The following is a 17,581-nucleotide window of genomic DNA, read 5'->3' as shown; positions in this document are numbered from 1 at the left end:
ATTTCAGTTTATATGAAAACATCTTTTATTTTTAAATGGAACTCCCTATGTATTTTCTGTTATCAAGAAAGATGTTTCTTGAATAATTTAAGTTTAAATTCTGGATTAATTAAACAGATGTTAATCAAGTTGGTCAGGCTTTCCCCGAATTGAAACCTTCAGTTAGGAAAATGGGTTACTCAGACAAAGAAAATCTTTAAGTAGTTCGCCTTTTTTATTGCAATAAGTATGAATTAACCAATAATACTAAAAAATCTGAAGAACATAATATCGACAACAAACGACAATAAAACCGATAACAACGATAATTAAACTAACAGTAATGAAAATTTAACGTGAAGTAAATGGCCATGTGTTTTCTATATATGATTTCCCAACCATTTTCTAATATTACCTCTCATTTTATGATGAGTCACATTCAAAACAAAGCCGGGATTATCTCTGTTGAGCATGAATATTTCTTGTTCAATTCTTTGACTCAATGCAAAATCAGTTCCATTATATAATGTTTATTTTTCCAATGAAACTTACCTTCCGTCGTGAAGGTTGCTTTATGAGAATTTTGCCAAAAAATCGAGATTTTTTTTTATATGCCTCGACATTTCTTGAGAATATTGTAACCTTCAAATTTTATTTCCTTCAGATAAGCCTTGAACTGGAATAAATTTGTAGGGATGATATTTATAATATTTTAAAGTAAATCCCATTCTGAGATTGAACTTGAACGGGATTTTCTAAAAAGTTACATGAAATTAATTTTATATTTAATTATTATTCATAACAGTAGTAGCCTTAAAAACATACAAACATTCATGTTTTCATTTTCATTATTAACAACGGTTTTCTTTTTTCGACTAAGACCTTTGGTTTCATTAAATTTTAGCGTTTGCCATCGGACGGTATACGTCGCCCATAATTAATTTGACGGTATTGCCATTGAACTGCAGCTATTATATTGTTAGTTCAATAAAAAAAATGAACTATTTGAAGCCTTTTTCCTCTGAGTAACCCATTTTTTGAATTAAATGTTTCGATTTACTGTAATGTAATATGTCACACTGTCGCCTGGCCAACTCGATAAACATCTGTTTAGTTAATCAAAAATTTAAAATTAAATAATTCAAGAACAGAACAGAACAGAAATCAGGAGAGCAAAAAATATTTAAAAATAAAACACTTGCTACTGTTTCCCAACTTTGACATACGTATTTATTTTATTTTATATTACAAATTTAAAAGATAAGACTGCAAAAATAATACAACTTTTGTGTTAAAAGTTTTTCTCGGCCACTTCCCTGTGATAACTCTGTACCTATATAGTCCTGTTGATTAATTTTTTAGTTTGTAGTTAGGCAAACGTTAAAAAATTACCTGCGGGTATCTGTTGATAAAAAAATAGTTGCCAGTGATCCGTTTCATGTGGCAACAACGACTGTTTATATTTCGTTCCGACAACCTTTTTATTTTCGGCAGTCTCTTTAGTTATTAACAACGCTCATACAAATTTATTTAACATAGAGACTAGAAGCGAAATTCCTTAAAAAAAAGATAAACATTTTTATATATCATTTTGATTCAAATTAAAAACTCCAAAAACGTTAAGGTAGAGTGCTCTCAATAGACGCAAAATGTAACTTGACTGTTTACTAGATATAAATGTCTTGCTCTTCCCTTGAAATTTAATCATGTTTTGATCATTTATCAAAATCATATGCGATTTTTTTTAGAAATGTACGACAAACTCTTCTCCATTTGTAAAAAAAAAATTGAGACACTCTGTATCTAATTTGTGCAGAAAAACTGAAACGACGCAGCATTTTTCGACAGTCGTAGGTTATACTTTTACGTGGTTTATATGCTCTATGCGATAAGTAGGCAGCAAGCGCTGAAATTACGCTAAAGCTTTCGCACATGCACAAGATCAATGTAATTATAAGATACCTGCAAAAATTCTTCAATTTCAACCGACAGAAAAAAGCGTCCTCCTAGATCTGCGGTGCCACACTGATATTAGGGCAACGCGACGAGCTAAGTCACTTGGTCGAGATAGTAATAAACGGCATTTGACTCGTCAGTTTATTTGACACCAGCGGAGCGTAGCGGCGCGAGTGTTTAATAAACGAGTGATTTAACAAGTTTACCGAACGTGTTGCATACTATACTTTTTCTACGATCCTTAGTTTTTGGGTACATTTTCGCAAGAGCAAGACAACACGAATACATTCACCGACATGGCCGTCAGAATGACAAACTTCAAAATTCAAGGCGTGGGAAACACCTCCTAAAACATCCGACTGCTCCCAAACCCGTGCGGTAAAATCCCGGAAATGTCAGAAGTGGCTCGGATTCGTGGGAAACGAAACTGACGTGGTAAAGTGACGCTTCCCGCACACTAGATCGGTGTGTAATTAGGTATTTTATAGACGGGAGTAAAAAAAGTAATATTTCTGTTAAAGTATATTGTTCATTTCGCTTTTGAAGAAGAAACAATGCACTTAAACAAATAAAGCAAATAAGTAAATGTAAGGAACAAATATTATTATCCACGGAATTATTCCACCAACTATTTTAAAATTCTGTAAGTAAAAACTACCCGTGTTATACGCAGTTTGCTGAAACTATTATAAAACTTGCACTTTTATATGACATTTTCAATTTTAGTAAATATTATTCACCTTAGATTATTAGCGCAGATTTTTAAGGCCCCATTTGAATATTACGCCATTGAATTTATCGAAATTTTTCTTTGACCGCTCAGATTGTCGCTAATTAGTAATGTTCGGATAAGGTTCACCACCCCAAATGGTATGAATAAAATGTGTCGAGAGGGGTATAAAATATGCGAAAAGTGTACGTTTGAAATCCGAGAGAATTCAAATAAGCCATTAGGGGTGAGAGCTCGTTTGCAAAACGACAGCCTGATCACTAAAATCGCCATTTATGGCGTATTAATCGTGCACGGCTGTCCAATTTTAGCAGCATTTTAATTTCCGAGATGACTGGCGAAAGCTTACATATCAGAAGAACTATTGAAATCTGTTTTTTATGCGTCAACTGCAATTTTTGAAAGATACACAAATAGCAAAAGGGACAAAGTTTGACAAATTATGTTGTAACCTATAACTTTTTTTGCTACTTAAATTTAAAAAAATGTTAAAACAGCATTATTAAAGGCATTTTTGAAAACAGTACAATATAATTACGAAATTATACAAGATAAAGTCATTTTAAAAAAGTATTTGGAAAAAATTACAAACCCAAGTTTACAGAAATTTATAAAAAAATACATAAATACATAAAATTCCATACAACTCGCTAGTGAAAACTGCATTTTATTTTAGCAAAATATGTATCAATGTACTATTATACGAACATTAAATTTAAAATGTCAATAATTTTTAATATTAATTCAATATTGTTGAATATTGCCCATCTGTCGAAATGTTTAAAATCTAATTATGCTTGGAAAACAAAATTCCAAAAATTATAACGCTGGTGTTTATGTGTCAATCATATTAAAGCCGTAGAATTATTTCATGTTTCCTATTTATTTTCCAAGACTTGGCAAAAAGGGTTAGAATAAGAAAAAAATTCTGGAATGAACAAGCAGACAGAATGGTCGTTGACAGATTGCCAAAAATTACAAAGAATCATACACTTAGAATACTACGTAGTAGGAAGAAGATCGAGAGGAAAACCGCCGAGACTATGGAAATAATGCTGGACTTCCTTATCTGGAGAGGCTTTACTGGAATAAACACAGGATAGACTACCATGAGGGAAACTGTATTCAAAGAAAAAGAAGAACATTTTTTGTAAAATCACTTCTAAATAATAGGAAGAAATCATCGATCTAAATTAAGAAAAAGGCGAAGAGAAAGCACGGATGTCATTATGGAGCAGACTACTGATATTATAGGTTAGGAAACAAATATAAAACGCAGTTTTGCCCTTATTTGGTCTTTTGTTGCGGCAATAAAAGTGATATTATTGGAGCTAATTTTCTGAAAAAATAAATTCTGCTTGTAGTGATGTTGCAAAACGCGCTCTAAAGGCGGTATGGTCTGTTCATAGATATAAGAAAGTGACCAATTGCTTTTGAATGGGATTATCCAAGGGCGGTCATTAACATACAATGCAACAAGATTATTACCTAAAGTTTCAGAATTTAAATTCAGGTAAAATTGAGGTCCGTATTAGAAAATACTGTTATACTTACCTGTGTTTAATATACTACTTAGTTTAATTTTATTAGATTTCGTGTGTAATACAGCGTGTCTTGAATTGTGTGCGAATTATGCAAAATATGTGCGAGTCTAGTGTATCTCAGGAGATGCTCCCGCCCAAATGTAGAAAACACTATTCTATTGAGACTAAGGAAGTTATAAACAATGTTACTTGACTCTCATTGAACATGGTGCCAGCAAGCAAGCATCTTTAGAAGAAACGGCCACATTGATGAAAATTCCAACATCAACTGTATGGAAAATTGTGAATAATCCCATTTGAGCGATAAAAAAAAGAAGCGATGCTGACATTTTCTCGAGTGTAGATGATAGTGATCAAGATATAATACAGCGTAAAATTTACCAGTCATACGAGGAAGAAAGCGTGCCTATATTAAATATCTTGAAAAAGATGAAACCGGTGTTAAATATTGCAGAACTACCTTATGGAAGTGTATTCAACACATGGGTTCTAGATTTAAAAAAATTGACAAAATATCTAGAAAAAATTGGGATTTACAGAGAACAACAAAGGCCAATTATTTACTTGGATGAAACCTGGTTCGACACTTATGATACTCCGGAAAAAGGTTGGGTTGACTCAACTGATAAGTGTAAAACACACGCGCCATCAAAAGGAGGTAAAAGAATAACTATTTTGCATGCTGGCTCTAAAGATGGTTTCCAAATGGACTTTCTCTGTCTGCGAAAAATATTAAAAATTCTTCTCTGGAATACCATGAAGACACCACCGCTGATTTATTTGAAAGTTGGTTTAAAAACAAACTAGTTCCAAACATTCCTCCTAATAGCGTCATTGTAATGGACAATGCAAGTTATCACAGTAGACAGTTGACTAAAACCCCTTCCTCATGTGACACACAAGCAACCATCCAAAACTACATGTATATTAACGACATTTATTTTCACGAAGATTATACCAAAAAGCAATTAATTGAGGTTCTACAAAGCTTGAACCTACAAAAGGAATACGTCCGTGATAATTATGCAAAAAATCTAGGGCATACAACTTTAAGGCTTCCACCTTACCACTGTATATTTAATACCATTGAACATGTTTGGCATCACCTGACATCTGTCATTCGTCGTAACAATGTTTTTCCCCGTGTTAACTCCAATGTCCTGAAACTTATAGAAACCGAAGTTTTTATCATCCCTCCACAAAGCTGGGCCAATTCTGTTAAATGTATAGAGAAAGCAGAAGAATCCTATATCCAAAGCAAGGACCTGTTCGGCCATATTTCATTCTTACAGCTTTCCTTAATTCGTATCAGTTAGTCACTTTCTTATATCTATGAACAGACTCGATCCAACTTTTATTTCAAAAGCAATCGAATTTTCGGAATATTTCCGAGGACATTTAATAAAATCTACAGAGGCGTATTTAATTTCGTCCCGCTCCCGAGCAAAAAACAAAAACGTGCTGTTTGTCTGCAAACAGCCCTAGTTACGACGTTTAAATGCCATCGGAATCACTAATCGGATCCATGACGCGAAACGAAATCATCATAACCGAATTTCGCACCGAACCGGATGTGACGTCACGTACAACCGACGGGGTGTAATCAATGCGGATTACGGAGTCTCGCGCCTCGAATGATGTATTGTTTTGAGCGTCGTGATTAATTTTAATCCCACAGCACCGTTTTCATTATAAAAATTGTAACAGTTTTTTATTTAATGGCTGTGGTCTTGGACACAAGGTCTTAAAGCTTCGGGTCCTTTTAAGACAAAAAAGCTCATAAGAATAAAATTTAGACAATACAAATATGTAAATTGATCTAAATTATAAAAAAGGATTATAAAAGAAAATGCATCTTCTTTAACAATTTCTTCTTGGTTAGTTTCATAATTCATTTTTGTTCTCATTTTTATAGTAATGCAAGTTCTTTATTCAAGGTAGTTATAACTGGGTAGGTTCACTAAACGTGGGTAAGTATTGACCGGTGATAATTGAAAAAGAATGGAAGTGTTCTAAAACCAGTAAGACATGCAAGATTAGTATAATATGTTTTTGCCAGTGAACTCGATCTAAACTGGAAAAGTGATTCAACTTTTCCAATGGAAAATGGACATTGTTGCATTTCTTCTGTTCATTTATGTGAATGGAAGGTGTTTGGTTATTTGCAGATACATTCTTACTGAAGTCATTTACCCATTATTATTTGGTGATCATTTTCTACAAATATTTCTAAAAATTAAAGCGAATAACAATCTAATTTAAAAGAACCTTAAAATTCAGACCTACAAATAAATCTATTTTTCAAAATATGACATTATTCTTCTCAGGATTATTATTGCTTAAAAATAGTTTATTTGTATAATTTTGTTATTTATTTATATAATATAAGAATAATAATAAATACTTTATTTATATAATTATGTTATTCATTTATATAATAGATAAATGAATTATCTGTTTATAAAAACGGATCATATGAAATGCAATAATAGTTTTAAATACTTTACTTACCCAAAAAAAACTTTCCTTCCGTAAAAAGGAGTTAAAGTGTATCACAACCACTTAGTTCAAAGAAGGATAAATGATGATGATGACATCGTTCCACAAAACAAACCCACACCCCCAAAAAACCGAGTGGTATTAATTAGTAATAACTTTTCATCCCTCCCCATTACTATCTGTCTCGCTCTAAATAAAACTTGCTTTTCAAATTCCTATTTACCCATTACCAGAACCATTTCAGGTCAATCATATAGCTACTAGAAAAAATGTTGAGAAGTGCGCATACGCTGTTAATACAAATCAAGCTTTGAACCAATGATACACGTAGACCTAGTGTAACAACCAACATGGCCGCAGACAGCTGGTTTATTCGATACTGTTCATTTTTTTATGGGAAATTTAAGGCAATTAAGTGGGTAAGATCGCTGTTTAAAAAGAAAACGCCACAAAATGCAGCCTAATATGTACCATTTATTAGAAAGTACAAAATGTTTATCATAACCCCAAAATTTTCTGACATTTACTTGGGCGGATTTTCGTTTTTTTTTTCCATTTACTAGTTGAGATGTTTAATTCATAATGATAATTGTGTGTTGCATATGTATAAAACCTTTAAAGTTGTATAAATACGATATCCTTTACCTTCAACTTCTGTTATATTTTTACTGATACATAAACTGTACTATATTATCTAATAGACAGATATATATTAGTTTTACTGATTTCCTGATTGTTTTCTTGGGTTATTCATGGTTACGCTTCTTTGCTTTGGTTTAAAAACTGAAATTGGTTCGACTAAATGCACTTTTAAGTTATTGTCACTCTCTTTTTGGTTAAATTTTTAAAAAAATTGCTTACCAAAATTTACCTCTGTACTTTTTTATTGAAAACTTTTTTTTTATTTAATTAAGTTGAGAACATACAATTTAGAGTTTTTGGAAAATACCTTTCCTTTCTTTTTAACTTGCACGACGGAGCTAATTAGTTTTAAAGATCTATACTACGCATTTACGCCGACATTGTTGGAGCTGCGACTTTGTGAGGTCCGGAAGCGGCGTTGTTATTTTATATATTCCGTTGTTCATTTTACGAGCCGGAACATAACTTTTACGACTCCCACCGAGACGTGTGAAAACGCCAAAGAACCCGCGCCCGGAACATAAGTCGCAACGACCTGACAGTGAATAATACTTTAACAGAAAACGCGAGCAATGAAAGCGGCCCTTTCGGAGCAACAGTTGGTCTATTTGCACACGTCTAGCGGCAAAAACTGCAAATGAACAAACTGTTAACGAGAATTTGAACAGATCGTCACGCGCTAAGCGCCATAACACAATATTTACTTACTCTGGACGTAAGATCCTCCCTCCCAAATTGAATTTGTCTCTCGGGGGGAGAATCGATGACTGAAAAGAACACAAATCCGGATCAAATCGACAGGACATTATGAGATTACCCCTTGGAAGCGACGATGTTATTTTTGGTTTCCACTCGCTTTAAGGGACTAACAGGCCGGTTTTCATGATGTTTTGGCTCCGTTCTGTTTGAAAAATAATATCTTGATTATGTTTCTTGAAAAGTGAACGAAATGAATGAATATAAGCAAAGAAATAACTGACTAATATAACGACTAAAACTGGATACATTTTTCAACCATTTGTGGAAATTCGGCATAAGCAGATATATTGGTCTAAAAAGCCAGTCTCCCATCGAGAGACGACTGGAATATTCGACCCCCCGGGAGATGGCACGGGATCTATAAAGCCAAGCACCACTCAATAGATGGGAACACAATTATTAATAAGTGGTATGGTAATATCGGTTTAGAGTATGTGTAAAGATAAAAATTGTATTAAAAACATTTTGAGTGATTAGCAAAGCTCGTTCCAAAATAATAAAAAATACTGACCAAAAACATTTCTTAAAACAACCCAAAGCTTTTTTCTTAAATAATGCATTTAATATTTTTTGAGTTTATATAATGTTTATGATATAACATAATTCAGACCGCTTCCTTATTTCGGAGAAATTTTAGGCGCAATGAAGCTTGTGTATAAGTCGATAGAGCTTTATTTAGAAAATTGTGTTAAATAAAAAAAAATCATATAGGTATAATTATCATACATACAAATTTACTTCAATTTGTTGTTAAAAATATTTTTTATTCCATAGACTTTATTGTCTCAGAAACATTAGAAAATTTCAAAAAACTAACAGAAACGCCGTTCAAGAAAAATAAGCTAGGGTTGGTTTGCAGAGAATAGTTTTTTAAAATTAACTTTCTAAAGAGACTTGCTAATCATTCGTAATTGAATTTTTATTTTTGAAAATTAAATAATTATGGCTTGTACGTTAAATATGGGACACCCGATATATGGAAAAGTGTCAACGGTGTTTCGTGTTTGTTGTTGTGGTCTTACCAACCTAAATTACACAGAGCCAATTTTGGAACCAATTTATCCCACAAATTTTCAATAAATATGTTGCGTTGCAAGTTCACTTAAATGAGAAAGAAACCAAAAGTGCATATTAGATTTAAAACTACATTTACGAATCTTCTACTGGTTGTTTCACTTAAAGTATAGCCTTTAAGTGACAGAACTGAGAATTCTTCGGGTTAGACTAGAACACGTAGTAGACTAAATTTCGATAAAATTTTATTTACTTATATCGTAAAATTGTTTATAATTTAAATAAGGGCTTTCATTATTATTATAAATAGGATATTTACTTACTTTGGTTAGTAAAAGTCATAAATGTTACTGTTCGAAATACTTGTTTCTGAACATTAATTTACCCCTGAAATACCTGATTCTGAAAATTACGTTAAATAATTTATTTATGCGGTTAGCGTTAATAGCTTAAAACTCATATAACTCGAAAACCAGACTTTTCGTTACTTTAAACAAGAGCACATTTTGTCCAAACAATTAACACCCTCATAAGAATAGTTTGGGGTCAAAACAAGTGGCAGATCTGTACCCTTTAGCCACGCTCAAAAGTATTTGTGGTTTTAATTTCATCTTATCCACTTCACCGAAAATTAAAAAAAAACGATCATTTAAAGGCATTCTGAAATTAACATTACTTTTTATTATTCTTTTCTTCCTAGAAGGTTGTATGGAACGAACAGAGTTTCATTATAGGAATATATAATTAATACGCTGCTTATACTAAATTTATAATACATTTTAGGTTACAGCTCACCGAATATTGGTTCAATCGAATAAAACAAACAAAGTAGAGTGCACAATAAATGGATAAACACCATTATTTCCATACATTTAGGATAAACGCGTTGCGTGGTTATCGTCCATTTTCATGTGGCAATATTTGATGTTTGCAGTTTTTACCGTTCACAAATTTGGAAAATGCATTTTTTGATTTAACAAACAAAGCCAATTCAATAACTTATTTAGGTGCAGAGTTTTGATTTCCTATTCACAAAGGCAAAACAACGAATCGTTGACTTTTATAAAACGATTTTTTATCAGTAATCACCGAGACAGTATGCAGTACAAATTTTGCTACCGGATTACCTGTCTGCCATCCCTAATCTTTCGCAATGCGTGATTAATGCATGTTGTTGCTTTCTATTCGGTGATGTTGACTTCACCGCCATTGAATCGACTGATTTGCTATTTAAAGCTTTTCAAACGCTTTCCAAATGGACCCCGAATGCGCTTTCGAGGGAAACCCGATTGTCAAACGTCTAACTAATTGTTCGGACTGAAAAGCCAATGATTAATTTTACCGAATAGGTCGATCCATTGAATTGGTAACAATTACCTGGAAAACTCTTTTATATATGCGGTGTTTAGGAAATCAAATTAAAACTAATCATTAATAATATCATCATTTGTAATGTTTTGACAACAAAAGATCGATTAAATCTTTCTTCAAAAAATTGAAATAGTTTAAAATAAATTTTGAAAATATTGACACTAAACTTGTCGAGGAAAAACTGGGAATTGCATTAAAGTTTTTTATAAGTCTACATATACAGAGGGTCTCAAAATTAACTATATATATTAAATTCAAGTGCTACCTCCCAATCTTTAAGAGTAAAATATGAGAGTTGGAAACAACCTTGGAAAATTTCATTCCATTCTCAAATAGCTTTTTTGCACGTCCTGGGACAAATTTTCGCAACATAGTTTTCAATATCAGGGTACTCTATGACTTCCCTTATTAATAAATGCAGAAGCTTGTTGTGTATCTTCTTTCCAAATTTGACCTCACTGCTGGATTCCCAATCAAATAGAAATACTCAAAATGTCTTAAAAAATATAATCACGACCTAAAATTAAAAAATTTAATAGAATAAAAAAATCTTTGAACCGCCACTGGACCAACAAAATTTAAAATAGCACTGATATGAAACACAAAGTAATGAACTTATAAATAAAATTTGCATGCCATTAACTAACAAAATAGCTAAAATTATTAAATAGTTTACTAAACAATCTAATTTCAATTTAAAGCTCAATTACCTCTACTAATCCCACATTTTGATCAATTATACAAATTTTTAATAAATATATCTTTTAATCCAGACTAGTAGTTGACCTAACGAGGTTCAATGACACATATTTGCCCTCATTAATTCAGTGTCGTAGTCAAATAAAAAATTCCTAGATTTTGATTTCTTTTGATAAAGAGAAAAAAAAGAAAATAATAGTGTAAAAATAATTAATATCTTTAGTAACTAAATATGCGGACTTTTATTGTTTAAAGATTAAAAGAGCTAAACATGCAAACATAAAACATTTTTTAGCCACAGTCAAATATCTCGACAAATGTCGCGACACGGTCGTTTAGCTCGTACTTTTATCAGATCTTTTACGAAAAAAAAAATCAGAGAACATGCCACGTCATTTTACACTTCACGGACGATGGCGATTGCCGTTCCCCTGAGAAATCCGTCAACCAGCCACGCTGAAAACGATGCTGCCTCGCTGAGCTTTTCATTCATGTTCCATTGGATTTCTTCGGGAAAAGGTCAATACCGAAGTTAATTTCGCGTCTTGCTCTCCTCTCAATATTTGTTCTGACTCGATAATTAAGAAGTGACAGAAAACGTCTTTAAATGGATAATTGTTAAGGGAATTTGACATTGAATATAATATATGATGCAAATCAGAAGTTACCGAAGGTTAATATTCATCCCCCTTAATGTTGCGTATCATTCAAATATTTTAAAATTTTACATTTCATTAAAAACCGGTTTTATTTTATTCACATAGTCGTAGTGCAACTTGCTATGCATTTATTGCATGAAAACTTGTTAATTGTTTCTGGTAGCGTTTTTAAAAATGTTTTGTGTTCCCAATTTATTATTATTAATTAATAATTGGGACGTGTGTCTACTGACTGTTACTTAAGTTTAGTGTTCAATAAAATAATACCATTTCAATTAACTTTATTCAAAGAATCACAAAAATGTGTAGCACCCGCATAAAACTAATTTATACATTTTAATCTAAACAGTTAAACAAAAGATAATTAAAATGATATTTAAACGATATATTACAAAATACATTGTTCGATCCTCCCTTATTATTACAAATACGAAATGACTTGAGCAGGACGAATCGTCAGCACGGATCATGCATTCAGATTTTGCTTTACACGATGTCGCTGTTGCCGTATTTGTATCGCTTAATGATGTATAAACGCAATACAATAGTTACCGTTGCTTGGCAACAGAGCAAAATGGTACGCGACTGCCATGAGATCTGATGTGAAGTTACACGATGCTGATAGGGGCTTCATGTGAAATACGCGCCAACCATTTCTCCTAGCCATACGCTATGAAAAGTCAAGGTTGTTTCTTTTTTTCTTGCAGTTACTACTCTGCTTTTGGAATAATGTTATATGTTTATCGTCGTATTATTTGCGGATTGCACTCCGTAGACTAGGCAGTAATTTCGACACATACACTCTAAGACCCGCAATACTTGTTAAATAAGATAAATGAGGCAGCTACAATTTAACATTGCTAAAACAAAAACCATAGCAATTAGTGAGCAGATAATTAAAAATATCCATCATCAATAAGGGACAAATAGTAACGGGTCGTATAGATCAATCAAGGTAAAAACTACAACAAATTTGACGCACTCGATAAGTATGAGCTAATGAGCAAGTTCAATCTGCACTGAGAACTTTAACAAAATGTAAAAAAAAACTGACGGAAAAATCATATTTTATCGATTTTGATCGATATGTTTTACCCAAATTGAAACTTCGTAATAAACATATTAATCTCCAACGCGCGAGATGCATATCGACCAAGCAGAAGAAGTGGAAATTCGAACTTCAAAATAATTTCAATTTCTTTCACTTTTTGCAATTGAATTGAATTGTTTAAACTGTCTATGTCAGCATCGTTGCCGAGTCTGGGAATAATTTTTCGGGATATTCTAAGAAAAAGTCCTTCAACACCTCAAATTTAGAATAAAGCTCCCCATCCAAGACGCGCATTAAGGGGGTACTCTAATCGGTCTCTGAACGTGACACAGTATGAAACGAAAATTTGTCAAAACACAATAGAACAACTTTGTATCTTAAGCGGTTGGACTTCCTAATCCTTTGCTCCGACAGATAAGCAATTAATCTAAGTAGACGCCTTCAACTGTTTATAATTCGAGCTTTTGTTTACGGGCTGCGAGCGAGACGATTTCAATTAAACCTTCGACCCCCCTTCCTCCCCAGTTATTTCAGACAACATTTTTCAACCGAATTAAAATTGCCGGTGCGGTTTTTCGTGCAATTGGGTTTTCAATTTCACGCACACGACTTAAATTTTAAGTCGCGTTTGTTTGGGTTCGACGATAAATAAAAATCCCCCACCCCTCGCGGCGAATTAAAAGATTAAAGGTGAAAGTGTAAAGCAATCAGGCAAATTAGGCGGCGAAAATGCGGTAACAGATTGAATTTTCTGTTCGGGTTGGTTTCCGTTCTCTTTCTCCGCGAAAAGTTCTTATTTTGTTTGAGCGCGGGGTCTCAAAGGGGGCGATATTTTTTTTCCGCAGAACGAGACGGATATAAAAAATCGCCGGAGGGTTGGGATTTATGAGAACTCGTTGCTCGAGGTGGGTGAATAAAAAAAACTCCCTGGAAGTTTCAGACACTCGGAAAGTAACGCCGGTCGGACGCGGGTAAAATTTTAATGAGCAAAGCAGTCGATTTGTAATTACCTATTATTTGACAAAGAACTTTTGAGAGAAGTTCATAAAAAATACGTCGATATGTCAATAGAGTCTCAGCATCGAAGATGCTGTCCAAAAGGAATTAAAAAATTGATCAAAGAGTTCAGACAGGAAAGTCTGCCTTAGATATGCTTATCACATATGTAGTGTTGGGACCGCCCAATGGATCGTAAAATAACCACTTCTTAATTCAATAATCAAAAAATGTTTTAAATGACATCACATTTTGCAATTGTAGAATGTTATCTACCAATATTTAATAATTATATGTATTTTATAATAAATTATTATGCGTTTGTGAAGTAAAATTTAAATTTAAACCTCTACAAGGAATATCCCAACACAAAAGTAAACAAAACTAATTGCTTATTAATAGTGTTGGGACTGGTCAATTGCCAACTTCTTAATTGACTCATCAAACAATATTTTAAATCTTGCAATTGTAGAGTATTATCTATCATAATTTAATAATAATATATATTTTATAATAAATTATTATGCGTTTGTGATGTCATGTTTGCTAATAGTATATTATGCAACAAGTGCGGTAAACGGCATATAAGCCACCAGTTTATTTGGCACGAGCGGGGCGAGCGATTTAATAAATGAGTAACTAAAAAAAGTTTACCAAACGTGGTGCATATTATACTTTTTCTACGACCGTTAGTTTTTGGGTACATTTTTGCAAAACAACACACGGAAATGTCCGAAATCGCTAGGATCCGTGGGGCAAGAAAATTACGTGGTAAAGTGATGTTCCACGCACTCTAGATCGGTGTATAATTAAGTATTTTACAGAAGGAAGTAGAAAATAGTATATTATACAGAAAATGCGGTAAACTGCAATTGAGTCACGAGAGTTTAATAAACGAGTGAATTAAAAAGTTTACCCAACGTGTTGCTGACTATACTTTTTCTACTACCGTTCGTTTTTGGGTACATTTTTGCAAAACAAACATCATAATTCAAGCTGTGTGGTAAAATCTACGAAAACCTTCGATTGCTCCCAAACCCGTGCAGTATTATGCGTTTGTGATGTCTAATTTACGAATAACGATCTTCAAGGGATATCCGAATACGACACTTAGCGATTCAGGGAATCCCAATAAAAATACTCCATTTGGTTATAAAAATGACGCGACGGTGACGTAACGCGTGACGAGAAAAAGGGTCGGTTTGGTCTTTTTAAAAATTGTGGTCCATTTTGCAAAGCGCTTAACAAGCTATAGCTTATTTATTCAAATGGAATATGCAACCATCCATAAATTTTATTATTTAAGTAACAAAATAAATTTATCTGGAAAAGGAAGATGTGTGTCACGTAGCAACAATAAGTTGGGGCTGGTTTTAATTGTTGCGAGTAATATTTCAGACAATTAAATTAGAACAAAAAAATGTTCACATTTTCACAGTTTTTAATGATTAATGACAGCTGTTTCGGCAACACTGTGCCATTATCAAATGCAATATATATATATATATATATATATATATATATATATATATATATATATGATGACACTATATTCCGGGATATCATATATATATATATATATATATATATATATATATATATATATATATATATATATATATATATATATGACACTGTATCATCCGTTCGCTTGTCACTCATCAACTCATCAATACCATCAGAGACACTTTTAACATGTACGACACCTAAAGTGCATGTAATAGCATGAAAACAGAAACATACTTGTAGCAATGACTTGCAACATTATAGAGCAAATAGTAAAAATTATAAATTTACCTAATCTTTTCTGAAAAACCACTCAACGTGTCGGTGCGTTATATCACTAACTATCATCAAGTGCTAACCAAACGAAATCGACCAACTACAACAATACCCAAGCAAATTGAGATTTTGGAATAATTGAAAATACATAATTTAAATTCAACAGAATCGAACTATATTTAAAGCTTTCTTTTTTACGTTCAGTTTTTCTTAGGTTCCTGAAGCTATGCAGAAATCCTCTTACTTTCCATAAAACTGCGTTAAACAGGCGGTAGAAAGGTATAAAACACAAAACTGCGGAGAACGCATACCAAATACATTTCTAGATCCTGGAACCGCAAATCTTTTATTAACCAAGCTAACCTTCAACTCCTCGCGATCCTAGTTAACCGATTGGCGGGCGGTAATCTAATTGAGCCGCGCCGCTGGCTGCAAATCTGGTAAGAGGCACTCCGACGTCACATAATTTCGCTTTTCCGGACAAGCACTCGCGAGTCACCTGCCGGTAACCTGGCAACACGCGCTTTTCATTCTTGCCCGGTCGCTATGGCAACGACGCGCGGCATACAACATCAAATATCAGCGACGCGCTATAATTTTTTTCCTGCGGTGGTAATTGGTTTCGTTTCACTTTACTTTTTGCCAGACGGAAGACGCTCCCGCCGATTTCAGCATTAATTTGAGCTTTAGAGTTGAATGACTAAAATGAGGGAGCGAGATGCAAGAGGAGCATGCAGTTCTTATATCTACTTTACGGGAATGTTGTACTACTTGTTGTCAAAATTGACAAAATGTCACCTTTTAATGGCTCTTTTCGCGAAAACTTAACAACGTCCTTTGTGATAATAATTTTCCGCGTCCCACAGGGAAGGATGTTATGTCAGGCCCCGTTTATCCGAGGCTATAAAAGACGAACGTTGTTGCAAAACATTACTTAACTGATTTTAATTTGATTATTAGGTATTTTCTTCCGTCAATAACTGTGTTAACATTATAAGGCGATTTTAAATTTTAATTTTAGTTAGTCAAATTAATTTTTTTAATTTTAAATAATTTTAAATTTTTTAAATTTTAATTTTAGTTAGTCAAAATTATTCAAGCTACCGAACTCACACTAATGACGTTACGCTTGAGTTGATTGGAAGATTCACAGTTATCGGTAAATGTCAAAAAAAAAACAAGTTAAATGACAAATGATGATGACGACTTTCTTTTAATTACAACATTTATTACTTAGTTAATGAAGGAAATATGACGTAGGGTATGTATTAGAAATTATGGACAAAAAATGTGGTTGCACTTGTTAATCGGGATATCTCTGGATTCCTGAAAGTATACAATATCGACATTTATCTCAATCTTATTGAACTAACCAAAACCCAAAGCTCAGCCGCGAAGTAAACAAAAACAAGCAAAGTAGTATAACTTATATCAGAAAAATTCAACTCGAAGTAACTGATTTAAAATCGCCTTAATAGAACCCTAAAAATTGCTAGTTATTTGAAATCTTAATAGCTCATTGTAGAGAAATATCAATAGATATGATGCGTGGTGTACATCTAACAATGATGCCAATTAATCTTCAGGGAGTGAAGTACCATATGTTAATTTCAGTTATCGCATAGAGGTTAAGCGAATGAGTACTGTCCAGTTTTGTTTTCACGATTTAAAGAGAGTCTGGATTTTAAGTTAGTAAGTTACTTAAAGGCGCTTTAACTAAACCTAGGATTACTTTCAGATTTATTTAGAAAAATGACATGTTTGCTAATAGTATATTATGCAACAAGTGCGGTAAACGGCATATAAGCCACGAGTTTATTTGGCACGAGCGGAGCGAGCGATTTAATAAATGAGTAACTAAAAAAAGTTTACCGAACGTGGTGCATATTATACTTTTTCT

General features: G+C 33.1%; 1 protein-coding gene across 3 annotated transcripts in view; it reads left to right on the top strand.

The window, feature by feature from the left end:
* The window catches only part of LOC132700280 (poly(rC)-binding protein 3), a 171,179-nt gene that overhangs the window by 64,783 nt on the left and 88,815 nt on the right, over positions 1–17,581 (top strand). The gene's annotated exons all lie outside the window — the stretch shown is intronic.

This window comes from Cylas formicarius, unplaced genomic scaffold (assembly GCF_029955315.1).
Source record: "Cylas formicarius isolate icCylForm1 unplaced genomic scaffold, icCylForm1.1 PGA_scaffold_4__25_contigs__length_36172078, whole genome shotgun sequence".
NCBI lineage: Eukaryota > Metazoa > Arthropoda > Insecta > Coleoptera > Brentidae > Cylas > Cylas formicarius.
This window is presented reverse-complemented; position numbering and strand designations above follow the sequence as displayed.